Below are 27,303 nucleotides of genomic sequence, written 5' to 3' on the forward strand. Positions count from 1 at the left end.
GGGAAAAATTCCTCCCTTACTCCAAATATGGCTATTAGAATAAATTCCTGGATCAAAGTTCCATCTCCAGAATCTGGTACAAATATGATGAAATTTTATATTTTTCAAAAAAACACTTTTCAATGTGGCAGAGAGTTCAATCGTCGAACTGCTCTTACAGTAAAGAATCCCCGTCTGTGATGAGGTCCTTTAATTACCTTGCTTTCCCTTCTTTGCACGCATTCTAGTTCAGCAATGTCCTTCTCATACACAGGTGCTTGAAACTGTACACAATATTCCATGTATGGTCTAACCGGTGATTTATAGAAATGCAGAGTTTGTTGCATGAAATCATCTTAGAGGTTCAATTTCAACCTTAAGGATAAAAATAATATCTTGATTTTGCCTCTTTGTATTCCGATAGTCATAACTTTATTATTTTTCCGTCCTCATAGTCATATAAGGGCTTGTTTTTAGCGAGACAAGTTCTTGTTTTTAATGGCAGCATTTAATGTACCATATAATGTACTGAAAGAAAACTCTTTGTGGGGTGGAATGGAAAACACAAAAGCAATTTGTCCAATGCTTTTTGAGTAATAAAAATTGCAAGTTTATTTTATTATTCAGGTTAATAGGATATCAATATGAATACACGTTTGCATGTATTTTCTACTGACGTGACGTGAATCTTTGGTGTAAAAGTGGCCGGTTCGCTCAGTTGGTTAGAGCGTGGTGCTAATAACGCCTAGGTCACGGGTTCGATCCCCGTACGGGCCATGGAAGCTCACTTTTGTTACATGCTTGTTACAGAGTTGAATAGTTGATAATATTGAAAAAAGGTCCATCAAATTCAACCTATAAACCTGCCGTGTTGATCCAGAGGAAGGCAAAAACTGTCTTGGACTGCATTCCAATTTTCTCATTAGGGGAAAAATTCCTCCCTTACTCCAAATATGGCTATTAGAATAAATTCCTGGATCAAAGTTCCATCTCCAGAATCTGGTACAAATATGATGAAATTTTATATTTTTCAAAAAAACACTTTTCAATGTGGCAGAGAGTTCAATCGTCGAACTGCTCTTACAGTAAAGAATCCCCGTCTGTGATGAGGTCCTTTAATTACCTTGCTTTCCCTTCTTTGCACGCATTCTAGTTCAGCAATGTCCTTCTCATACACAGGTGCTTAAAACTGTACACAATATTCCATGTATGGTCTAACCGGTGATTTATAGAAATGCAGAGTTTGTTGCATGAAATCATCTTAGAGGTTCAATTTCAACCTTAAGGACAAAAATAATATCTTGATTTTGCCTCTTTGTATTCCGATAGTCATACCTTTATTATTTTTCCGTCCTCATAGTCATATAAGGGCTTGTTTTTAGCGAGACAAGTTCTTGTTTTTAATGGCAGCATTTAATGTACCATATAATGTACTGAAAGAAAACTCTTTGTGGGGTGGAATGGAAAAATAATATCTTGATTTTGCCTCTTTGTATTCCGATAGTCATAACTTTATTATTTTTCCGTCCTCATAGTCATATAAGGGCTTGTTTTTAGCGAGACAAGTTCTTGTTTTTAATGGCAGCATTTAATGTACCATATAATGTACTGAAGAAAACTCTTTGTGGGGTGGAATGGAAAACACAAAAGCAATTTGTCCAATGCTTTTTGAGTAGTAAAAATTGCAAGTTTATTTTATTATTCAGGTTAATAGGATATCAATATGAATACACGTTTGCATGTATTTTCTACTGACGTGACGTGAATCTTTGGTGTAAAAGTGGCCGATTAGCTCAGTTGGTTAGAGCATGGTGCTAATAACGCCAAGGTCACGGGTTCGATCCCCGTATGGGCCATGGAAGCTCACTTTTGTTACAGAGTTGAATAGTTGATAATATTGAAAAAAGGTCCATCAAATTCAACCTATAAACCTGCCGTGTTGATCCAGAGGAAGGCAAAAACTGTCTTGGAGTGCATTCCAATGTTGTCATTAGGGGAAAAATTCCTCCCTTACTCCAAATATGGCTATTAGAATAAATTCCTGGATCAAAGTTCCATCTCCAGAATCTGGTACAAATATGATGAAATTTTATATTTTTCAAAAAAACACTTTTCAATGTGGCAGAGAGTTCAATCGTCGAACTGCTCTTACAGTAAAGAATCCCCGTCTGTGATGAGGTCCTTTAATTACCTTGCTTTCCCGTCTTTGCACGCATTCTAGTTCAGCAATGTCCTTCTCATACACAGGTGCTTAAAACTGTACACAATATTCCATGTATGGTCTAACCGGTGATTTATAGAAATGCAGAGTTTGTTGCATGAAATCATCTTAGAGGTTCAATTTCAACCTTAAGGACACAAATAATATCTTGATTTTGCCTCTTTGTATTCTGATAGTCATAACTTTATTATTTTTCCATCCTCATAGTCATATAAGGGCTTGTTTTTAGCGAGACAAGTTCTTGTTTTTAATGGCAGCATTTAATGTACCATATAATGTACTGAAGAAAACGCTTTGTGGGGTGGAATGGAAAACACAAAAGCAATTTGTCCAATGCTTTTTGAGTAGTAAAAATTGCAAGTTTATTTTATTATTCAGGTTAATAGGATATCAATATGAATACACGTTTGCATGTATTTTCTACTGACGTGACGTGAATCTTTGGTGTAAAAGTGGCCGGTTAGCTCAGTTGGTTAGAGCGTGGTGCTAATAACGCCAAGGTCACGGGTTCGATCCCCATACGGGCAATGTAAGCTCACTTTTGTTACAGAGTTGAATAGTTGATAATATTGAAAAAAGGTCCATCAAATTCAACCTATAAACCTGCCGTGTTGATCCAGAGGAAGGCAAAAACTGTCTTGGAGTGCATTCCAATTTTCTCATTAGGGGAAAAATTCCTCCCTTACTCCAAATATGGCTATTAGAATAAATTCCTGGATCAAAGTTCCATCTCCAGAATCTGGTACAAATATGATGAAATTTTATATTTTTCAAAAAAACACTTTTCAATGTGGCAGAGAGTTCAATCGTCGAACTGCTCTTACAGTAAAGAATCCCCGTCTGTGATGAGGTCCTTTAATTACCTTGCTTTCCCTTCTTTGCACGCATTCTAGTTCAGCAATGTCCTTCTCATACACAGGTGCTTAAAACTGTACACAATATTCCATGTATGGTCTAACCGGTGATTTATAGAAATGCAGAGTTTGTTGCATGAAATCATCTTAGAGGTTCAATTTCAACCTTAAGGACAAAAATAATATCTTGATTTTGCCTCTTTGTATTCCGATAGTCATACCTTTATTATTTTTCCGTCCTCATAGTCATATAAGGGCTTGTTTTTAGCGAGACAAGTTCTTGTTTTTAATGGCAGCATTTAATGTACCATATAATGTACTGAAAGAAAACTCTTTGTGGGGTGGAATGGAAAAATAATATCTTGATTTTGCCTCTTTGTATTCCGATAGTCATAACTTTATTATTTTTCCGTCCTCATAGTCATATAAGGGCTTGTTTTTAGCGAGACAAGTTCTTGTTTTTAATGGCAGCATTTAATGTACCATATAATGTACTGAAGAAAACTCTTTGTGGGGTGGAATGGAAAACACAAAAGCAATTTGTCCAATGCTTTTTGAGTAGTAAAAATTGCAAGTTTATTTTATTATTCAGGTTAATAGGATATCAATATGAATACACGTTTGCATGTATTTTCTACTGACGTGACGTGAATCTTTGGTGTAAAAGTGGCCGATTAGCTCAGTTGGTTAGAGCGTGGTGCTAATAACGCCAAGGTCACGGGTTCGATCCCCGTATGGGCCATGGAAGCTCACTTTTGTTACAGAGTTGAATAGTTGATAATATTGAAAAAAGGTCCATCAAATTCAACCTATAAACCTGCCGTGTTGATCCAGAGGAAGGCAAAAACTGTCTTGGAGTGCATTCCAATGTTGTCATTAGGGGAAAAATTCCTCCCTTACTCCAAATATGGCTATTAGAATAAATTCCTGGATCAAAGTTCCATCTCCAGAATCTGGTACAAATATGATGAAATTTTATATTTTTCAAAAAAACACTTTTCAATGTGGCAGAGAGTTCAATCGTCGAACTGCTCTTACAGTAAAGAATCCCCGTCTGTGATGAGGTCCTTTAATTACCTTGCTTTCCCGTCTTTGCACGCATTCTAGTTCAGCAATGTCCTTCTCATACACAGGTGCTTAAAACTGTACACAATATTCCATGTATGGTCTAACCGGTGATTTATAGAAATGCAGAGTTTGTTGCATGAAATCATCTTAGAGGTTCAATTTCAACCTTAAGGACACAAATAATATCTTGATTTTGCCTCTTTGTATTCTGATAGTCATAACTTTATTATTTTTCCGTCCTCATAGTCATATAAGGGCTTGTTTTTAGCGAGACAAGTTCTTGTTTTTAATGGCAGCATTTAATGTACCATATAATGTACTGAAAGAAAACTCTTTGTGGGGTGGAATGGAAAAATAATATCTTGATTTTGCCTCTATGTATTCCGATAGTCATAACTTTATTATTTTTCCGTCCTCATAGTCATATAAGGGCTTGTTTTTAGCGAGACAAGTTCTTGTTTTTAATGGCTGCATTTAATGTACCATATAATGTACTGAAGAAAACTCTTTGTGGGGTGGAATGGAAAACACAAAATCAATTTGTCCAATGCTTTTTGAGTAGTAAAAATTGCAAGTTTATTTTATTATTCAGGTTAATAGGATATCAATATGAATACACGTTTGCATGTATTTTCTACTGACTTGACGTGAATCTTTGGTGTAAATGTGGCTGGTTAGCTCAGTTGTTTAGAGCGTGGTGCTAATAACACCAAGGTCATGGGTTCGATCCCCGTACGTGCCATGGAAGCTCACTTTTGTTACAGAGTTACAGAGTTACAGAGTTGAATAGTTGATAATATTGAAAAAAGGTCCATCAAATTCAACCTATAAACCTGCCGTGTTGATCCAGAGGAAGGCAAAAACTGTCTTGGAGTGCATTCCAATGTTGTCATTAGGGGAAAAATTCCTCCCTTACTCCAAATATGGCTATTAGAATAAATTCCTGGATCAAAGTTCCATCTCCAGAATCTGGTACAAATATGTTGAAATTTTATATTTTTCAAAAAAACACTTTTCAATGTGGCAGAGAGTTCAATCGTCGAACTGCTCTTACAGTAAAGAATCCCCGTCTGTGATGAGGTCCTTTAATTACCTTGCTTTCCCTTCTTTGCACGCATTCTAGTTCAGCAATGTCCTTCTCATACACAGGTGCTCAAAACTGTACACAATATTCCATGTATGGTCTAACCGGTGATTTATAGAAATGCAGAGTTTGTTGCATGAAATCATCTTAGAGGTCCAATTTCAACCTTAAGGACAAAAATAATATCTTGATTTTGCCTCTTTGTATTCCGATAGTCATAACTTTATTATTTTTCCGTCCTCATAGTCATATAAGGGCTTGTTTTTAGCGAGACAAGTTCTTGTTTTTAATGGCAGCATTTAATGTACCATATAATGTACTGAAGAAAACTCTTTGTGGGGTGGAATGGAAAACACAAAAGCAATTTGTCCAATGCTTTTTGAGTAGTAAAAATTGCAAGTTTATTTTATTATTCAGGTTAATAGGATATCAATATGAATACACGTTTGCATGTATTTTCTACTGACGTGACGTGAATCTTTGGTGTAAAAGTGGCCGGTTAGCTCAGTTGGTTAGAGCGTGGTGCTAATAACGCCAAGGTCACGGGTTCGATCCCCATACGGGCAATATAAGCTCACTTTTGTTACAGAGTTGAAAAGTTGATAATATTGAAAAAAGGTCCATCAAATTCAACCTATAAACCTGCCGTGTTGATCCAGAGGAAGGCAAAAACTGTCTTGGAGTGCATTCCAATATTGTCATTAGGGGAAAAATTCCTCCCTTACTCCAAATATGGCTATTAGAATAAATTCCTGGATCAAAGTTCCATCTCCAGAATCTGGTACAAATATGATGAAATTTTATATTTTTCAAAAAAACACTTTTCAATGTGGCAGAGAGTTCAATCGTCGAACTGCTCTTACAGTAAAGAATCCCCGTCTGTGATGAGGTCCTTTAATTACCTTGCTTTCCCTTCTTTGCACGCATTCTAGTTCAGCAATGTCCTTCTCATACACAGGTGCTTGAAACTGTACACAATATTCCATGTATGGTCTAACCGGTGATTTATAGAAATGCAGAGTTTGTTGCATGAAATCATCTTAGAGGTTCAATTTCAACCTTAAGGATAAAAATAATATCTTGATTTTGCCTCTTTGTATTCCGATAGTCATAACTTTATTATTTTTCCGTCCTCATAGTCATATAAGGGCTTGTTTTTAGCGAGACAAGTTCTTGTTTTTAATGGCAGCATTTAATGTACCATATAATGTACTGAAAGAAAACTCTTTGTGGGGTGGAATGGAAAACACAAAAGCAATTTGTCCAATGCTTTTTGAGTAGTAAAAATTGCAAGTTTATTTTATTATTCAGGTTAATAGGATATCAATATGAATACACGTTTGCATGTATTTTCTACTGACGTGACGTGAATCTTTGGTGTAAAAGTGGCCGGTTAGCTCAGTTGGTTAGAGCGTGGTGCTACTAACGCCAAGGTCCCGGGTTCGATCCCCGTATGGGCCATGGAAGCTCACTTTTGTTACATGCTTGTTACAGAGTTGAATAGTTGAATATTGAAAAAAGGTCCATCAAATTCAACCTATAAACCTGCCTTGTTGATCCAGAGGAAGGCAAAAACTGTCTTGGAGTGCATTCCAATGTTGTCATTAGGGGAAAAATTCCTCCCTTACTCAAAATATGGCTATTAGAATAAATTCCTGGATCAAAGTTCCATCTCCAGAATCTGGTACAAATATGATGAAATTTTATATTTTTCAAAAAAACACTTTTCAATGTGGCAGAGAGTTCAATCGTCGAACTGCTCTTACAGTAAAGAATCCCCGTCTGTGATGAGGTCCTTTAATTACCTTGCTTTCCCTTCTTTGCACGCATTCTAGTTCAGCAATGTCCTTCTCATACACAGGTGCTTGAAACTGTACACAATATTCCATGTATGGTCTAACCGGTGATTTATAGAAATGCAGAGTTTGTTGCATGAAATCATCTTAGAGGTTCAATTTCAACCTTAAGGATAAAAATAATATCTTGATTTTGCCTCTTTGTATTCCGATAGTCATAACTTTATTATTTTTCCGTCCTCATAGTCATATAAGGGCTTGTTTTTAGCGAGACAAGTTCTTGTTTTTAATGGCAGCATTTAATGTACCATATAATGTACTGAAAGAAAACTCTTTGTGGGGTGGAATGGAAAACACAAAAGCAATTTGTCCAATGCTTTTTGAGTAGTAAAAATTGCAAGTTTATTTTATTATTCAGGTTAATAGGATATCAATATGAATACACGTTTGCATGTATTTTCTACTGACGTGACGTGAATCTTTGGTGTAAATGTGGCCGGTTAGCTCAGTTGGTTAGAGCGTGGTGCTAATAACGCCAAGGTCACGGGTTCGATCCCGTACGGGCCATGGAAGCTCACTTTTGTTACATGCTTGTTACAGAGTTGAATAGTTGATAATATTGAAAAAAGGTCCATCAAATTCAACCTATAAACCTGCCGTGTTGATCCAGAGGAAGGCAAAAACTGTCTTGGAGTGCATTCCAATTTTCTCATTAGGGGAAAAATTCCTCCCTTACTCCAAATATGGCTATTAGAATAAATTCCTGGATCAAAGTTCCATCTCCAGAATCTGGTACAAATATGATGAAATTTTATATTTTTCAAAAAAACACTTTTCAATGTGGCAGAGAGTTCAATCGTCGAACTGCTCTTACAGTAAAGAATCCCCGTCTGTGATGAGGTCCTTTAATTACCTTGCTTTCCCTTCTTTGCACGCATTCTAGTTCAGCAATGTCCTTCTCATACACAGGTGCTTAAAACTGTACACAATATTCCATGTATGGTCTAACCGGTGATTTATAGAAATGCAGAGTTTGTTGCATGAAATCATCTTAGAGGTTCAATTTCAACCTTAAGGACAAAAATAATATCTTGATTTTGCCTCTTTGTATTCTGATAGTCATAACTTTATTATTTTTCCGTCCTCATAGTCATATAAGGGCTTGTTTTTAGCGAGACAAGTTCTTGTTTTTAATGGCAGCATTTAATGTACCATATAATGTACTGAAAGAAAACTCTTTGTGGGGTGGAATGGAAAAATAATATCTTGATTTTGCCTCTATGTATTCCGATAGTCATAACTTTATTATTTTTCCGTCCTCATAGTCATATAAGGGCTTGTTTTTAGCGAGACAAGTTCTTGTTTTTAATGGCTGCATTTAATGTACCATATAATGTACTGAAGAAAACTCTTTGTGGGGTGGAATGGAAAACACAAAAGCAATTTGTCCAATGCTTTTTGAGTAGTAAAAATTGCAAGTTTATTTTATTATTCAGGTTAATAGGATATCAATATGAATACACGTTTGCATGTATTTTCTACTGACGTGACGTGAATCTTTGGTGTAAAAGTGGCTGGTTAGCTCAGTTGGTTAGAGCGTGGTGCTAATAACGCCAAGGTCACGGGTTCGATCCCCGTACGGGCCACGGAAGCTCACTTTTGTTACAGAGTTGAATAGTTGATAATATTGAAAAAAGGTCCATCAAATTCAACCTATAAACCTGCCGTGTTGATCCAGAGGAAGGCAAAAACTGTCTTGGAGTGCATTCCAATGTTGTCATTAGGGGAAAAATTCCTCCCTTACTCCAAATATGGCTATTAGAATAAATTCCTGGATCAAAGTTCCATCTCCAGAATCTGGTACAAATATGATGAAATTTTATATTTTTCAAAAAAACACTTTTCAATGTGGCAGAGAGTTCAATCGTCGAACTGCTCTTACAGTAAAGAATCCCCGTCTGTGATGAGGTCCTTTAATTACCTTGCTTTCCCTTCTTTGCACGCATTCTAGTTCAGCAATGTCCTTCTCATACACAGGTGCTTAAAACTGTACACAATATTCCATGTATGGTCTAACCGGTGATTTATAGAAATGCAGAGTTTGTTGCATGAAATCATCTTAGAGGTTCAATTTCAACCTTAAGGACAAAAATAATATCTTGATTTTGCCTCTTTGTATTCTGATAGTCATAACTTTATTATTTTTCCGTCCTCATAGTCATATAAGGGCTTGTTTTTAGCGAGACAAGTTCTTGTTTTTAATGGCAGCATTTAATGTACCATATAATGTACTGAAAGAAAACTCTTTGTGGGGTGGAATGGAAAAATAATATCTTGATTTTGCCTCTATGTATTCCGATAGTCATAACTTTATTATTTTTCCGTCCTCATAGTCATATAAGGGCTTGTTTTTAGCGAGACAAGTTCTTGTTTTTAATGGCTGCATTTAATGTACCATATAATGTACTGAAGAAAACTCTTTGTGGGGTGGAATGGAAAACACAAAATCAATTTGTCCAATGCTTTTTGAGTAGTAAAAATTGCAAGTTTATTTTATTATTCAGGTTAATAGGATATCAATATGAATACACGTTTGCATGTATTTTCTACTGACTTGACGTGAATCTTTGGTGTAAATGTGGCTGTTTAGCTCAGTTGTTTAGAGCGTGGTGCTAATAACACCAAGGTCATGGGTTCGATCCCCGTACGTGCCATGGAAGCTCACTTTTGTTACAGAGTTGAATAGTTGATAATATTGAAAAAAGGTCCATCAAATTCAACCTATAAACCTGCCGTGTTGATCCAGAGGAAGGCAAAAACTGTCTTGGAGTGCATTCCAATGTTGTCATTAGGGGAAAAATTCCTCCCTTACTCCAAATATGGCTATTAGAATAAATTCCTGGATCAAAGTTCCATCTCCAGAATCTGGTACAAATATGTTGAAATTTTATATTTTTCAAAAAAACACTTTTCAATGTGGCAGAGAGTTCAATCGTCGAACTGCTCTTACAGTAAAGAATCCCCGTCTGTGATGAGGTCCTTTAATTACCTTGCTTTCCCTTCTTTGCACGCATTCTAGTTCAGCAATGTCCTTCTCATACACAGGTGCTCAAAACTGTACACAATATTCCATGTATGGTCTAACCGGTGATTTATAGAAATGCAGAGTTTGTTGCATGAAATCATCTTAGAGGTCCAATTTCAACCTTAAGGACAAAAATAATATCTTGATTTTGCCTCTTTGTATTCCGATAGTCATAACTTTATTATTTTTCCGTCCTCATAGTCATATAAGGGCTTGTTTTTAGCGAGACAAGTTCTTGTTTTTAATGGCAGCATTTAATGTACCATATAATGTACTGAAAGAAAACTCTTTGTGGGGTGGAATGGAAAAATAATATCTTGATTTTGCCTCTATGTATTCCGATAGTCATAACTTTATTATTTTTCCGTCCTCATAGTCATATAAGGGCTTGTTTTTAGCGAGACAAGTTCTTGTTTTTAATGGCTGCATTTAATGTACCATATAATGTACTGAAGAAAACTCTTTGTGGGGTGGAATGGAAAACACAAAAGCAATTTGTCCAATGCTTTTTGAGTAGTAAAAATTGCAAGTTTATTTTATTATTCAGGTTAATAGGATATCAATATGAATACACGTTTGCATGTATTTTCTACTGACGTGACGTGAATCTTTGGTGTAAAAGTGGCCGGTTAGCTCAGTTGGTTAGAGCGTGGTGCTAATAACGCCAAGGTCACGGGTTCGATCCCCATACGGGCAATATAAGCTCACTTTTGTTACAGAGTTGAAAAGTTGATAATATTGAAAAAAGGTCCATCAAATTCAACCTATAAACCTGCCGTGTTGATCCAGAGGAAGGCAAAAACTGTCTTGGAGTGCATTCCAATGTTGTCATTAGGGGAAAAATTCCTCCCTTACTCCAAATATGGCTATAAGAATAAATTCCTGGATCAAAGTTCCATCTCCAGAATCTGGTACAAATATGTTGAAATTTTATATTTTTCAAAAAAACACTTTTCAATGTGGCAGAGAGTTCAATCGTCGAACTGCTCTTACAGTAAAGAATCCCCGTCTGTGATGAGGTCCTTTAATTACCTTGCTTTCCCTTCTTTGCACGCATTCTAGTTCAGCAATGTCCTTCTCATACACAGGTGCTCAAAACTGTACACAATATTCCATGTATGGTCTAACCGGTGATTTATAGAAATGCAGAGTTTGTTGCATGAAATCATCTTAGAGGTCCAATTTCAACCTTAAGGACAAAAATAATATCTTGATTTTGCCTCTTTGTATTCCGATAGTCATAACTTTATTATTTTTCCGTCCTCATAGTCATATAAGGGCTTGTTTTTAGCGAGACAAGTTCTTGTTTTTAATGGCAGCATTTAATGTACCATATAATGTACTGAAGAAAACTCTTTGTGGGGTGGAATGGAAAACACAAAAGCAATTTGTCCAATGCTTTTTGAGTAGTAAAAATTTCAAGTTTATTTTATTATTCAGGTTAATAGGATATCAATATGAATACACGTTTGCATGTATTTTCTACTGACGTGACGTGAATCTTTGGTGTAAAAGTGGCCGGTTAGCTCAGTTGGTTAGAGCGTGGTGCTAATAACGCCAAGGTCACGGGTTCGATCCCCATACGGGCAATGTAAGCTCACTTTTGTTACAGAGTTGAAAAGTTGATAATATTGAAAAAAGGTCCATCAAATTCAACCTATAAACCTGCCGTGTTGATCCAGAGGAAGGCAAAAACTGTCTTGGAGTGCATTCCAATGTTGTCATTAGGGGAAAAATTCCTCCCTTACTCCAAATATGGCTATTAGAATAAATTCCTGGATCAAAGTTCCATCTCCAGAATCTGGTACAAATATGATGAAATTTAATATTTTTCAAAAAAACACTTTTCAATGTGGCAGAGAGTTCAATCGTCGAACTGCTCTTACAGTAAAGAATCCCCGTCTGTGATGAGGTCCTTTAATTACCTTGCTTTCCCTTCTTTGCATGCATTCTAGTTCAGCAATGTCCTTCTCATACACAGGTGCTCAAAACTGTACACAATATTCCATGTATGGTCTAACCGGTGATTTATAGAAATGCAGAGTTTGTTGCATGAAATCATCTTAGAGGTCCAATTTCAACCTTAAGGACAAAAATAATATCTTGATTTTGCCTCTTTGTATTCCGATAGTCATAACTTTATTATTTTTCCGTCCTCATAGTCATATAAGGGCTTGTTTTTAGCGAGACAAGTTCTTGTTTTTAATGGCAGCATTTAATGTACCATATAATTTACTGAAGAAAACTCTTTGTGGGGTGGAATGGAAAACACAAAAGCAATTTGTCCAATGCTTTTTGAGTAGTAAAAATTGCAAGTTTATTTTATTATTCAGGTTAATAGGATATCAATATGAATACACGTTTGCATGTATTTTCTACTGACGTGACGTGAATCTTTGGTGTAAATGTGGCTGGTTAGCTCAGTTGTTTAGAGCGTGGTGCTAATAACACCAAGGTCATGGGTTCGATCCCCGTACGGGCCATGGAAGCTCACTTTTGTTACAGAGTTGAATAGTTGATAATATTGAAAAAAGGTCCATCAAATTCAACCTATAAACCTGCCGTGTTGATCCAGAGGAAGGCAAAAACTGTCTTGGAGTGCATTCCAATGTTGTCATTAGGGGAAAAATTCCTCCCTTACTCCAAATATGGCTATTAGAATAAATTCCTGGATCAAAGTTCCATCTCCAGAATCTGGTACAAATATGTTGAAATTTTATATTTTTCAAAAAAACACTTTTCAATGTGGCAGAGAGTTCAATCGTCGAACTGCTCTTACAGTAAAGAATCCCCGTCTGTGATGAGGTCCTTTAATTACCTTGCTTTCCCTTCTTTGCACGCATTCTAGTTCAGCAATGTCCTTCTCATACACAGGTGCTCAAAACTGTACACAATATTCCATGTATGGTCTAACCGGTGATTTATAGAAATGCAGAGTTTGTTGCATGAAATCATCTTAGAGGTCCAATTTCAACCTTAAGGACAAAAATAATATCTTGATTTTGCCTCTTTGTATTCCGATAGTCATAACTTTATTATTTTTCCGTCCTCATAGTCATATAAGGGCTTGTTTTTAGCGAGACAAGTTCTTGTTTTTAATGGCAGCATTTAATGTACCATATAATGTACTGAAGAAAACTCTTTGTGGGGTGGAATGGAAAACACAAAAGCAATTTGTCCAATGCTTTTTGAGTAGTAAAAATTGCAAGTTTATTTTATTATTCAGGTTAATAGGATATCAATATGAATACACGTTTGCATGTATTTTCTACTGACGTGACGTGAATCTTTGGTGTAAAAGTGGCCGGTTAGCTCAGTTGGTTAGAGCGTGGTGCTACTAACGCCAAGGTCTCGGGTTCGATCCCCGTACGGGCCATGGAAGCTCACTTTTGTTACATGCTTGTTACAGAGTTGAATAGTTGATAATATTGAAAAAAGGTCCATCAAATTCAACCTATAAACCTGCCGTGTTGATCCAGAGGAAGGCAAAAACTGTCTTGGAGTGCATTCCAATGTTGTCATTAGGGGAAAAATTCCTCCCTTACTCCAAATATGGCTATTAGAATAAATTCCTGGATCAAAGTTCCATCTCCAGAATCTGGTACAAATATGATGAAATGTTATATTTTTCAAAAAAACACTTTTCAATGTGGCAGAGAGTTCAATCGTCGAACTGCTCTTACAGTAAAGAATCCCCGTCTGTGATGAGGTCCTTTAATTACCTTGCTTTCCCTTCTTTGCACGCATTCTAGTTCAGCAATGTCCTTCTCATACACAGGTGCTTGAAACTGTACACAATATTCCATGTATGGTCTAACCGGTGATTTATAGAAATGCAGAGTTTGTTGCATGAAATCATCTTAGAGGTTCAATTTCAACCTTAAGGATAAAAATAATATCTTGATTTTGCCTCTTTGTATTCCGATAGTCATAACTTTATTATTTTTCCGTCCTCATAGTCATATAAGGGCTTGTTTTTAGCGAGACAAGTTCTTGTTTTTAATGGCAGCATTTAATGTACCATATAATGTACTGAAAGAAAACTCTTTGTGGGGTGGAATGGAAAACACAAAAGCAATTTGTCCAATGCTTTTTGAGTAATAAAAATTGCAAGTTTATTTTATTATTCAGGTTAATAGGATATCAATATGAATACACGTTTGCATGTATTTTCTACTGACGTGACGTGAATCTTTGGTGTAAAAGTGGCCGGTTCGCTCAGTTGGTTAGAGCGTGGTGCTAATAACGCCAAGGTCACGGGTTTGATCCCCGTACGGGCCATGGAAGCTCACTTTTGTTACATGCTTGTTACAGAGTTGAATAGTTGATAATATTGAAAAAAGGTCCATCAAATTCAACCTATAAACCTGCCGTGTTGATCCAGAGGAAGGCAAAAACTGTCTTGGAGTGCATTCCAATGTTGTCATTAGGGGAAAAATTCCTCCCTTACTCAAAATATGGCTATTAGAATAAATTCCTGGATCAAAGTTCCATCTCCAGAATCTGGTACAAATATGATGAAATTTTATATTTTTCAAAAAAACACTTTTCAATGTGGCAGAGAGTTCAATCGTCGAACTGCTCTTACAGTAAAGAATCCCCGTCTGTGATGAGGTCCTTTAATTACCTTGCTTTCCCTTCTTTGCATGCATTCTAGTTCAGCAATGTCCTTCTCATACACAGGTGCTCAAAACTGTACACAATATTCCATGTATGGTCTAACCGGTGATTTATAGAAATGCAGAGTTTGTTGCATGAAATCATCTTAGAGGTCCAATTTCAACCTTAAGGACAAAAATAATATCTTGATTTTGCCTCTTTGTATTCCGATAGTCATAACTTTATTATTTTTCCGTCCTCATAGTCATATAAGGGCTTGTTTTTAGCGAGACAAGTTCTTGTTTTTAATGGCAGCATTTAATGTACCATATAATTTACTGAAGAAAACTCTTTGTGGGGTGGAATGGAAAACACAAAAGCAATTTGTCCAATGCTTTTTGAGTAGTAAAAATTGCAAGTTTATTTTATTATTCAGGTTAATAGGATATCAATATGAATACACGTTTGCATGTATTTTCTACTGACGTGACGTGAATCTTTGGTGTAAAAGTGGCCGGTTAGCTCAGTTGGTTAGAGCGTGGTGCTAATAACGCCAAGGTCACGGGTTCGATCCCCATACGGGCAATGTAAGCTCATTTTTGTTACAGAGTTGAATAGTTGATAATATTTAAAAAAGGTCCATCAAATTCAACCTATAAACCTGCCGTGTTGATCCAGAGGAAGGCAAAAACTGTCTTGGAGTGCATTCCAATGTTGTCATTAGGGGAAAAATTCCTCCCTTACTCCAAATATGGCTATTAGAATAAATTCCTGGATCAAAGTTCCATCTCCAGAATCTGGTACAAATATGATGACATTTTATATTTTTCAAAAAAACACTTTTCAATGTGGCAGAGAGTTCAATCGTCGAACTGCTCTTACAGTAAAGAATCCCCGTCTGTGATGAGGTCCTTTAATTACCTTGCTTTCCCTTCTTTGCACGCATTCTAGTTCAGCAATGTCCTTCTCATACACAGGTGCTTGAAACTGTACACAATATTCCATGTATGGTCTAACCGGTGATTTATAGAAATGCAGAGTTTGTTGCATGAAATCATCTTAGAGGTTCAATTTCAACCTTAAGGATAAAAATAATATCTTGATTTTGCCTCTTTGTATTCCGATAGTCATAACTTTATTATTTTTCCGTCCTCATAGTCATATAAGGGCTTGTTTTTAGCGAGACAAGTTCTTGTTTTTAATGGCAGCATTTAATGTACCATATAATGTACTGAAAGAAAACTCTTTGTGGGGTGGAATGGAAAAATAATATCTTGATTTTGCCTCTTTGTATTCCGATAGTCATAACTTTATTATTTTTCCGTCCTCATAGTCATATAAGGGCTTGTTTTTAGCGAGACAAGTTCTTGTTTTTAATGGCAGCATTTAATGTACCATATAATGTACTGAAGAAAACTCTTTGTGGGGTGGAATGGAAAACACAAAAGCAATTTGTCCAATGCTTTTTGAGTAGTAAAAATTGCAAGTTTATTTTATTATTCAGGTTAATAGGATATCAATATGAATACACGTTTGCATGTATTTTCTACTGACGTGACGTGAATCTTTGGTGTAAAAGTGGCTGGTTAGCTCAGTTGGTTAGAGCGTGGTGCTAATAACGCCAAGGTCACAGGTTCGATCCCCGTACGGGCCATGGAAGCTCACTTTTGTTACAGAGTTGAATAGTTGATAATATTGAAAAAAGGTCCATCAAATTCAACCTATAAACCTGCCGTGTTGATCCAGAGGTAGGCAAAAACTGTCTTGGAGTGCATTCCAATGTTGTCATTAGGGGAAAAATTCCTCCCTTACTCCAAATATGGCTATTAGAATAAATTCCTGGATCAAAGTTCCATCTCCAGAATCTGGTACTTATATGATGAAATTTTATATTTTTCAAAAAAACACTTTTCAATGTGGCAGAGAGTTCAATCGTCGAACTGCTCTTACAGTAAAGAATCCTCGTCTGTGATGAGGTCCTTTAATTACCTTGCTTTCCCTTCTTTGCACGCATTCTAGTTCAGCAATGTCCTTCTCATACACAGGTGCTTGAAACTGTGCACAATATTCCATGTATGGTCTAACCGGTGATTTATAGAAATGCAGAGTTTGTTGCATGAAATCATCTTAGAGGTCCAATTTCAACCTTAAGGACAAAAATAATATCTTGATTTTGCCTCTTTGTATTCCGATAGTCATAACTTTATTATTTTTCCGTCCTCATAGTCATATAAGGGCTTGTTTTTAGCGAGACAAGTTCTTGTTTTTAATGGCAGCATTTAATGTACCATATAATGTACTGAAGAAAACTCTTTGTGGGGTGGAATGGAAAACACAAAAGCAATTTGTCCAATGCTTTTTGAGTAGTAAAAATTGCAAGTTTATTTTATTATTCAGGTTAATAGGATATCAATATGAATACACGTTTGCATGTATTTTCTACTGACGTGACGTGAATCTTTGGTGTAAAAGTGGCCGATTAGCTCAGTTGGTTAGAGCGTGGTGCTAATAACGCCAACGTCACGGGTTCGATCCCCGTATGGGCCATGGATGCTCACTTTTGTTACAGAGTTGAATAGTTGATAATATTGAAAAAAGGTCCATCAAATTCAACCTATAAACCTGCCGTGTTGATCCAGAGGAAGACAAAAACTGTCTTGGAGTGCATTCCAATGTTGTCATTAGGGGAAAAATTCCTCCCTTACTCCAAATATGGCTATTAGAATAAATTCCTGGATCAAAGTTCCATCTCCAGAATCTGGTACAAATATGATGAAATTTTATATTTTTCAAAAAAACACTTTTCAATGTGGCAGAGAGTTCAATCGTCGAACTGCTCTTACAGTAAAGAATCCCCGTCTGTGATGAGGTCCTTTAATTACCTTGCTTTCCCGTCTTTGCACGCATTCTAGTTCAGCAATGTCCTTCTCATACACAGGTGCTTAAAACTGTACACAATATTCCATGTATGGTCTAACCGGTGATTTATAGAAATGCAGAGTTTGTTGCATGAAATCATCTTAGAGGTTCAATTTCAACCTTAAGGACACAAATAATATCTTGATTTTGCCTCTTTGTATTCTGATAGTCATAACTTTATTATTTTTCCGTCCTCATAGTCATATAAGGGCTTGTTTTTAGCGAGACAAGTTCTTGTTTTTAATGGCAGCATTTAATGTACCATATAATGTACTGAAAGAAAACTCTTTGTTTGGTGGAATGGAAAACACAAAAGCAATTTGTCCAATGCTTTTTGAGTAGTAAAAATTGCAAGTTTATTTTATTATTCAGGTTAGTAGGATATCAATATGAATACACGTTTGCATGTATTTTCTACTGACGTGACGTGAATCTTTGGTGTAAAAGTGGCTGGTTAGCTCAGTTGGTTAGAGCGTGGTGCTAATAATGCCAAGGTCACGGGTTCGATCCCCGTACGGGCCATGGGAGCTCACTTTTGTTACATGCTTGTTACAGAGTTGAATAGTTGATAATATTGAAAAAAGGTCCATCAAATTCAACCTATAAACCTGCCGTGTTGATCCAGAGGAAGGCAAAAACTGTCTTGGAGTGCATTCCAATGTTGTCATTAGGGGAAAAATTCCTCCCTTACTCCAAATATGGCTATTAGAATAAATTCCTGGATCAAAGTTCCATCTCCAGAATCTGGTACAAATATGATGAAATTTTATATTTTTCAAAAAAACACTTTTCAATGTGGCAGAGAGTTCAATCGTCGAACTGCTCTTACAGTAAAGAATCCCCGTCTGTGATGAGGTCCTTTAATTACCTTGCTTTCCCTTCTTTGCACGCATTCTAGTTCAGCAATGTCCTTCTCATACACAGGTGCTTGAAACTGTACACAATATTCCATGTATGGTCTAACCGGTGATTTATAGAAATGCAGAGTTTGTTGCATGAAATCATCTTAGAGGTTCAATTTCAACCTTAAGGACAAAAATAATATCTTGATTTTGCCTCTTTGTATTCCGATAGTCATAACTTTATTATTTTTCCGTCCTCATAGTCATATAAGGGCTTGTTTTTAGCGAGACAAGTTCTTGTTTTTAATGGCAGCATTTAATGTACCATATAATGTACTGAAGAAAACTCTTTGTGGGGTGGAATGGAAAACACAAAAGCAATTTGTCCAATGCTTTTTGAGTAGTAAAAATTGCAAGTTTATTTTATTATTCAGGTTAATAGGATATCAATATGAATACACGTTTGCACGTATTTTCTACTGACGTGACGTGAATCTTTGGTGTAAAAGTGGCTGGTTAGCTCAGTTGGTTAGAGCGTGGTGCTAATAACGCCAAGGTCACGGGTTCGATCCCCGTACGGGCCATGGAAGCTCACTTTTGTTACAGAGTTGAATAGTTGATAATATTGAAAAAAGGTCCATCAAATTCAACCTATAAACCTGCCGTGTTGATCCAGAGGAAGGCAAAAACTGTCTTGGAGTGCATTCCAATGTTGTCATTAGGGGAAAAATTCCTCCCTTACTCCAAATATGGCTATTAGAATAAATTCCTGGATCAAAGTTCCATCTCCAGAATCTGGTACAAATATGATGAAATTTTATATTTTTCAAAAAAACACTTTTCAATGTGGCAGAGAGTTCAATCGTCGAACTGCTCTTACAGTAAAGAATCCTCGTCTGTGATGAGGTCCTTTAATTACCTTGCTTTCCCTTCTTTGCACGCATTCTAGTTCAGCAATGTCCTTCTCATACACAGGTGCTTGAAACTGTACACAATATTCCATGTATGGTCTAACCGGTGATTTATAGAAATGCAGAGTTTGTTGCATGAAATCATCTTAGAGGTCCAATTTCAACCTTAAGGACAAAAATAATATCTTGATTTTGCCTCTTTGTATTCCGATAGTCATAACTTTATTATTTTTCCGTCCTCATAGTCATATAAGGGCTTGTTTTTAGCGAGACAAGTTCTTGTTTTTAATGGCAGCATTTAATGTACCATATAATGTACTGAAGAAAACTCTTTGTGGGGTGGAATGGAAAACACAAAAGCAATTTGTCCAATGCTTTTTGAGTAGTAAAAATTGCAAGTTTATTTTATTATTCAGGTTAATAGGATATCAATATGAATACACGTTTGCATGTATTTTCTACTGACGTGACGTGAATCTTTGGTGTAAAAGTGGCCGATTAGCTCAGTTGGTTAGAGCGTGGTGCTAATAACGCCAAGGTCACGGGTTCGATCCCCGTATGGGCCATGGAAGCTCACGTTTGTTACAGAGTTGAATAGTTGATAATATTGAAAAAAGGTCCATCAAATTCAACCTATAAACCTGCCGTGTTGATCCAGAGGAAGGCAAAAACTGTCTTGGAGTGCATTCCAATGTTGTCATTAGGGGAAAAATTCCTCCCTTACTCCAAATATGGCTATTAGAATAAATTCCTGGATCAAAGTTCCATCTCCAGAATCTGGTACAAATATGATGAAATTTTATATTTTTCAAAAAAACACTTTTCAATGTGGCAGAGAGTTCAATCGTCGAACTGCTCTTACAGTAAAGAATCCCCGTCTGTGATGAGGTCCTTTAATTACCTTGCTTTCCCTTCTTTGCACGCATTCTAGTTCAGCAATGTCCTTCTCATACACAGGTGCTTGAAACTGTACACAATATTCCATGTATGGTCTAACCGGTGATTTATAGAAATGCAGAGTTTGTTGCATGAAATCATCTTAGAGGTTCAATTTCAACCTTAAGGATAAAAATAATATCTTGATTTTGCCTCTTTGTATTCCGATAGTCATAACTTTATTATTTTTCCGTCCTCATAGTCATATAAGGGCTTGTTTTTAGCGAGACAAGTTCTTGTTTTTAATGGCAGCATTTAATGTACCATATAATGTACTGAAAGAAAACTCTTTGTGGGGTGGAATGGAAAACACAAAAGCAATTTGTCCAATGCTTTTTGAGTAGTAAAAATTGCAAGTTTATTTTATTATTCAGGTTAATAGGATATCAATATGAATACACGTTTGCATGTATTTTCTACTGACGTGACGTGAATCTTTGGTGTAAAAGTGGCCGGTTAGCTCAGTTGGTTAGAGCGTGGTGCTAATAACGCCAAGGTCTCGGGTTCGTTCCCCGTACGGGCCATGGAAGCTCACTTTTGTTACATGCTTGTTACAGAGTTGAATAGTTGATAATATTGAAAAAAGGTCCATCAAATTCAACCTATAAACCTGCCGTGTTGATCCAGAGGAAGGCAAAAACTGTCTTGGAGTGCATTCCAATGTTGTCATTAGGGGAAAAATTCCTCCCTTACTCAAAATATGGCTATTAGAATAAATTCCTGGATCAAAGTTCCATCTCCAGAATCTGGTACAAATATGATGAAATTTTATATTTTCCAAAAAAACACTTTTCAATGTGGCAGAGAGTTCAATCGTCGAACTGCTCTTACAGTAAAGAATCCCCGTCTGTGATGAGGTCCTTTAATTACCTTGCTTTCCCTTCTTTGCATGCATTCTAGTTCAGCAATGTCCTTCTCATACACAGGTGCTCAAAACTGTACACAATATTTCATGTATGGTCTAACCGGTGATTTATAGAAATGCAGAGTTTGTTGCATGAAATCATCTTAGAGGTCCAATTTCAACCTTAAGGACAAAAATAATATCTTGATTTTGCCTCTTTGTATTCCGATAGTCATAACTTTATTATTTTTCCATCCTCATAGTCATATAAGGGCTTGTTTTTAGCGAGACAAGTTCTTGTTTTTAATGGCAGCATTTAATGTACCATATAATGTACTGAAGAAAACTCTTTGTGGGGTGGAATGGAAAACACAAAAGCAATTTGTCCAATGCTTTTTGAGTAGTAAAAATTGCAAGTTTATTTTATTATTCAGGTTAATAGGATATCAATATGAATACACGTTTGCATGTATTTTCTACTGACGTGACGTGAATCTTTGGTGTAAAAGTGGCTGGTTAGCTCAGTTGGTTAGAGCGTGGTGCTAATAACGCCAAGGTCACGGGTTCGATCCCCGTACGGGCCATGGAAGCTCACTTTTGTTACAGAGTTGAATAGTTGATAATATTGAAAAAAGGTCCATCAAATTCAACCTATAAACCTGCCGTGTTGATCCAGAGGAAGGCAAAAACTGTCTTGGAGTGCATTCCAATGTTGTCATTAGGGGAAAAATTCCTCCCTTACTCCAAATATGGCTATTAGAATAAATTCCTGGATCAAAGTTCCATCTCCAGAATCTGGTACAAATATGATGAAATTTTATATTTTTCAAAAAAACACTTTTCAATGTGGCAGAGAGTTCAATCGTCGAACTGCTCTTACAGTAAAGAATCCTCGTCTGTGATGAGGTCCTTTAATTACCTTGCTTTCCCTTCTTTGCACGCATTCTAGTTCAGCAATGTCCTTCTCATACACAGGTGCTTGAAACTGTACACAATATTCCATGTATGGTCTAACCGGTGATTTATAGAAATGCAGAGTTTGTTGCATGAAATCATCTTAGAGGTCCAATTTCAACCTTAAGGACAAAAATAATATCTTGATTTTGCCTCTTTGTATTCCGATAGTCATAACTTTATTATTTTTCCGTCCTCATAGTCATATAAGGGCTTGTTTTTAGCGAGACAAGTTCTTGTTTTTAATGGCAGCATTTAATGTACCATATAATGTACTGAAGAAAACTCTTTGTGGGGTGGAATGGAAAACACAAAAGCAATTTGTCCAATGCTTTTTGAGTAGTAAAAATTGCAAGTTTATTTTATTATTCAGGTTAATAGGATATCAATATGAATACACGTTTGCATGTATTTTCTACTGACGTGACGTGAATCTTTGGTGTAAAAGTGGCCGATTAGCTCAGTTGGTTAGAGCGTGGTGCTAATAACGCCAAGGTCACGGGTTCGATCCCCGTATGGGCCATGGAAGCTCACGTTTGTTACAGAGTTGAATAGTTGATAATATTGAAAAAAGGTCCATCAAATTCAACCTATAAACCTGCCGTGTTGATCCAGAGGAAGGCAAAAACTGTCTTGGAGTGCATTCCAATGTTGTCATTAGGGGAAAAATTCCTCCCTTACTCCAAATATGGCTATTAGAATAAATTCCTGGATCAAAGTTCCATCTCCAGAATCTGGTACAAATATGATGAAATTTTATATTTTTCAAAAAAACACTTTTCAATGTGGCAGAGAGTTCAATCGTCGAACTGCTCTTACAGTAAAGAATCCCCGTCTGTGATGAGGTCCTTTAATTACCTTGCTTTCCCTTCTTTGCACGCATTCTAGTTCAGCAATGTCCTTCTCATACACAGGTGCTTGAAACTGTACACAATATTCCATGTATGGTCTAACCGGTGATTTATAGAAATGCAGAGTTTGTTGCATGAAATCATCTTAGAGGTTCAATTTCAACCTTAAGGATAAAAATAATATCTTGATTTTGCCTCTTTGTATTCCGATAGTCATAACTTTATTATTTTTCCGTCCTCATAGTCATATAAGGGCTTGTTTTTAGCGAGACAAGTTCTTGTTTTTAATGGCAGCATTTAATGTACCATATAATGTACTGAAAGAAAACTCTTTGTGGGGTGGAATGGAAAACACAAAAGCAATTTGTCCAATGCTTTTTGAGTAGTAAAAATTGCAAGTTTATTTTATTATTCAGGTTAATAGGATATCAATATGAATACACGTTTGCATGTATTTTCTACTGACGTGACGTGAATCTTTGGTGTAAAAGTGGCCGGTTAGCTCAGTTGGTTAGAGCGTGGTGCTAATAACGCCAAGGTCTCGGGTTCGTTCCCCGTACGGGCCATGGAAGCTCACTTTTGTTACATGCTTGTTACAGAGTTGAATAGTTGATAATATTGAAAAAAGGTCCATCAAATTCAACCTATAAACCTGCCGTGTTGATCCAGAGGAAGGCAAAAACTGTCTTGGAGTGCATTCCAATGTTGTCATTAGGGGAAAAATTCCTCCCTTACTCAAAATATGGCTATTAGAATAAATTCCTGGATCAAAGTTCCATCTCCAGAATCTGGTACAAATATGATGAAATTTTATATTTTCCAAAAAAACACTTTTCAATGTGGCAGAGAGTTCAATCGTCGAACTGCTCTTACAGTAAAGAATCCCCGTCTGTGATGAGGTCCTTTAATTACCTTGCTTTCCCTTCTTTGCATGCATTCTAGTTCAGCAATGTCCTTCTCATACACAGGTGCTCAAAACTGTACACAATATTTCATGTATGGTCTAACCGGTGATTTATAGAAATGCAGAGTTTGTTGCATGAAATCATCTTAGAGGTCCAATTTCAACCTTAAGGACAAAAATAATATCTTGATTTTGCCTCTTTGTATTCCGATAGTCATAACTTTATTATTTTTCCATCCTCATAGTCATATAAGGGCTTGTTTTTAGCGAGACAAGTTCTTGTTTTTAATGGCAGCATTTAATGTACCATATAATTTACTGAAGAAAACTCTTTGTGGGGTGGAATGGAAAACACAAAAGCAATTTGTCCAATGCTTTTTGAGTAGTAAAAATTGCAAGTTTATTTTATTATTCAGGTTAATAGGATATCAATATGAATACACGTTTGCATGTATTTTCTACTGACGTGACGTGAATCTTTGGTGTAAAAGTGGCCGGTTAGCTCAGTTGGTTAGAGCGTGGTGCTAATAATGCCAAGGTCACGGGTTCGATCCCCATACGGGCAATGTAAGCTCATTTTTGTTACAGAGTTGAATAGTTGATAATATTGAAAAAAGGTCCATCAAATTCAACCTATAAACCTGCCGTGTTGATCCAGAGGAAGGCAAAAACTGTCTTGGAGTGCATTCCAATGTTGTCATTAGGGGAAAAATTCCTCCCTTACTCCAAATATGGCTATTAGAATAAATTCCTGGATCAAAGTTCCATCTCCAGAATCTGGTACAAATATGATGAAATTTTATATTTTTCAAAAAAACACTTTTCAATGTGGCAGAGAGTTCAATCGTCGAACTGCTCTTACAGTAAAGAATCCCCGTCTGTGATGAGGTCCTTTAATTACCTTGCTTTCCCTTCTTTGCACGCATTCTAGTTCAGCAATGTCCTTCTCATACACAGGTGCTTGAAACTGTACACAATATTCCATGTATGGTCTAACCGGTGATTTATAGAAATGCAGAGTTTGTTGCATGAAATCATCTTAGAGGTTCAATTTCAACCTTAAGGATAAAAATAATATCTTGATTTTGCCTCTTTGTATTCCGATAGTCATAACTTTATTATTTTTCCGTCCTCATAGTCATATAAGGGCTTGTTTTTAGCGAGACAAGTTCTTGTTTTTAATGGCAGCATTTAATGTACCATATAATGTACTGAAAGAAAACTCTTTGTGGGGTGGAATGGAAAACACAAAAGCAATTTGTCCAATGCTTTTTGAGTAGTAAAAATTGCAAGTTTATTTTATTATTCAGGTTAATAGGATATCAATATGAATACACGTTTGCATGTATTTTCTACTGACGTGACGTGAATCTTTGGTGTAAAAGTGGCCGGTTAGCTCAGTTGGTTAGAGCGTGGTGCTAATAACGCCAAGGTCACAGGTTCGATCCCCGTACGGGCCATGGAAGCTCACTTTTGTTACATGCTTGTTACAGAGTTGAATAGTTGATAATATTGAAAAAAGGTCCATCAAATTCAACCTATAAACCTGCCGTGTTGATCCAGAGGAAGTCAAAAACTGTCTTGGAGTGCATTCCAATTTTCTCATTAGGGGAAAAATTCCTCCCTTACTCCAAATATGGCTATTAGAATAAATTCCTGGATCAAAGTTCCATCTCCAGAATCTGGTACAAATATGATGAAATTTTATATTTTTCAAAAAAACACTTTTCAATGTGGCAGAGAGTTCAATCGTCGAACTGCTCTTACAGTAAAGAATCCCCGTCTGTGATGAGGTCCTTTAATTACCTTGCTTTCCCTTCTTTGCACGCATTCTAGTTCAGCAATGTCCTTCTCATACACAGGTGCTTAAAACTGTACACAATATTCCATGTATGGTCTAACCGGTGATTTATAGAAATGCAGAGTTTGTTGCATGAAATCATCTTAGAGGTTCAATTTCAACCTTAAGGACAAAAATAATATCTTGATTTTGCCTCTTTGTATTCTGATAGTCATAACTTTATTATTTTTCCGTCCTCATAGTCATATAAGGGCTTGTTTTTAGCGAGACAAGTTCTTGTTTTTAATGGCAGCATTTAATGTACCATATAATGTACTGAAAGAAAACTCTTTGTGGGGTGGAATGGAAAAATAATATCTTGATTTTGCCTCTTTGTATTCCGATAGTCATAACTTTATTATTTTTCCGTCCTCATAGTCATATAAGGGCTTGTTTTTAGCGAGACAAGTTCTTGTTTTTAATGGCAGCATTTAATGTACCATATAATGTACTGAAGAAAACTCTTTGTGGGGTGGAATGGAAAACACAAAAGCAATTTGTCCAATGCTTTTTGAGTAGTAAAAATTGCAAGTTTATTTTATTATTCAGGTTAATAGGATATCAATATGAATACACGTTTGCATGTATTTTCTACTGACGTGACGTGAATCTTTGGTGTAAAAGTGGCTGGTTAGCTCAGTTGGTTAGAGCGTGGTGCTAATAACGCCAAGGTCACGGGTTCGATCCCCGTACGGGCCATGAAAGCTCACTTTTGTTACAGAGTTGAATAGTTGATAATATTGAAAAAAGGTCCATCAAATTCAACCTATAAACCTGCCGTGTTGATCCAGAGGAAGGCAAAAACTGTCTTGGAGTGCATTCCAATGTTGTCATTAGGGGAAAAATTCCTCCCTTACTCCAAATATGGCTATTAGAATAAATTCCTGGATCAAAGTTCCATCTCCAGAATCTGGTACAAATATGATGAAATTTTATATTTTTCAAAAAAACACTTTTCAATGTGGCAGAGAGTTCAATCGTCGAACTGCTCTTACAGTAAAGAATCCTCGTCTGTGATGAGGTCCTTTAATTACCTTGCTTTCCCTTCTTTGCACGCATTCTAGTTCAGCAATGTCCTTCTCATACACAGGTGCTTGAAACTGTACACAATATTCCATGTATGGTCTAACCGGTGATTTATAGAAATGCAGAGTTTGTTGCATGAAATCATCTTAGAGGTCCAATTTCAACCTTAAGGACAAAAATAATATCTTGATTTTGCCTCTTTGTATTCCGATAGTCATAACTTTATTATTTTTCCGTCCTCATAGTCATATAAGGGCTTGTTTTTAGCGAGACAAGTTCTTGTTTTTAATGGCAGCATTTAATGTACCATATAATGTACTGAAGAAAACTCTTTGTGGGGTGGAATGGAAAACACAAAAGCAATTTGTCCAATGCTTTTTGAGTAGTAAAAATTGCAAGTTTATTTTATTATTCAGGTTAATAGGATATCAATATGAATACACGTTTGCATGTATTTTCTACTGCGTGACGTGAATCTTTGGTGTAAAAGTGGCCGATTAGCTCAGTTGGTTAGAGCGTGGTGCTAATAACGCCAAGGTCACGGGTTCGATCCCCGTATGGGCCATGGAAGCTCACTTTTGTTACATGCT

At 36.4% G+C, this 27,303-nt stretch overlaps 12 non-coding genes across 12 annotated transcripts; all 12 read left to right on the top strand.

Annotated features, from left to right (window-relative positions):
* Positions 1-1,761: 1,761 nt before the first annotated feature.
* Positions 1,762-1,835, top strand: TRNAI-AAU (transfer RNA isoleucine (anticodon AAU)). Its single transcript has one exon. It is a non-coding gene; the product is annotated as a tRNA-Ile (tRNA).
* Positions 1,836-3,722: 1,887 nt separating this feature from the next.
* TRNAI-AAU (transfer RNA isoleucine (anticodon AAU)) lies at positions 3,723-3,796 on the top strand. The gene has a single exon. It is a non-coding gene; the product is annotated as a tRNA-Ile (tRNA).
* A 2,797-nt stretch (positions 3,797-6,593) lies between these two features.
* Positions 6,594-6,667, top strand: TRNAS-ACU (transfer RNA serine (anticodon ACU)). Its single transcript has one exon. It is a non-coding gene; the product is annotated as a tRNA-Ser (tRNA).
* A 1,907-nt stretch (positions 6,668-8,574) lies between these two features.
* TRNAI-AAU (transfer RNA isoleucine (anticodon AAU)) lies at positions 8,575-8,648 on the top strand. Its single transcript has one exon. It is a non-coding gene; the product is annotated as a tRNA-Ile (tRNA).
* A 4,741-nt stretch (positions 8,649-13,389) lies between these two features.
* Positions 13,390-13,463, top strand: TRNAS-ACU (transfer RNA serine (anticodon ACU)). Its single transcript has one exon. It is a non-coding gene; the product is annotated as a tRNA-Ser (tRNA).
* A 3,696-nt stretch (positions 13,464-17,159) lies between these two features.
* TRNAI-AAU (transfer RNA isoleucine (anticodon AAU)) lies at positions 17,160-17,233 on the top strand. Its single transcript has one exon. It is a non-coding gene; the product is annotated as a tRNA-Ile (tRNA).
* A 1,724-nt stretch (positions 17,234-18,957) lies between these two features.
* Positions 18,958-19,031, top strand: TRNAI-AAU (transfer RNA isoleucine (anticodon AAU)). The gene has a single exon. It is a non-coding gene; the product is annotated as a tRNA-Ile (tRNA).
* An 819-nt stretch (positions 19,032-19,850) lies between these two features.
* TRNAI-AAU (transfer RNA isoleucine (anticodon AAU)) lies at positions 19,851-19,924 on the top strand. Its single transcript has one exon. It is a non-coding gene; the product is annotated as a tRNA-Ile (tRNA).
* A 1,724-nt stretch (positions 19,925-21,648) lies between these two features.
* Positions 21,649-21,722, top strand: TRNAI-AAU (transfer RNA isoleucine (anticodon AAU)). The gene has a single exon. It is a non-coding gene; the product is annotated as a tRNA-Ile (tRNA).
* An 819-nt stretch (positions 21,723-22,541) lies between these two features.
* On the top strand, positions 22,542-22,615 carry TRNAI-AAU (transfer RNA isoleucine (anticodon AAU)). The gene has a single exon. It is a non-coding gene; the product is annotated as a tRNA-Ile (tRNA).
* Positions 22,616-26,312: 3,697 nt separating this feature from the next.
* TRNAI-AAU (transfer RNA isoleucine (anticodon AAU)) lies at positions 26,313-26,386 on the top strand. The gene has a single exon. It is a non-coding gene; the product is annotated as a tRNA-Ile (tRNA).
* An 818-nt stretch (positions 26,387-27,204) lies between these two features.
* On the top strand, positions 27,205-27,278 carry TRNAI-AAU (transfer RNA isoleucine (anticodon AAU)). The gene has a single exon. It is a non-coding gene; the product is annotated as a tRNA-Ile (tRNA).
* Positions 27,279-27,303: the final 25 nt, after the last annotated feature.

Source organism: Rhinoderma darwinii, chromosome 3 (genome assembly GCF_050947455.1).
Source record: "Rhinoderma darwinii isolate aRhiDar2 chromosome 3, aRhiDar2.hap1, whole genome shotgun sequence".
NCBI lineage: Eukaryota > Metazoa > Chordata > Amphibia > Anura > Rhinodermatidae > Rhinoderma > Rhinoderma darwinii.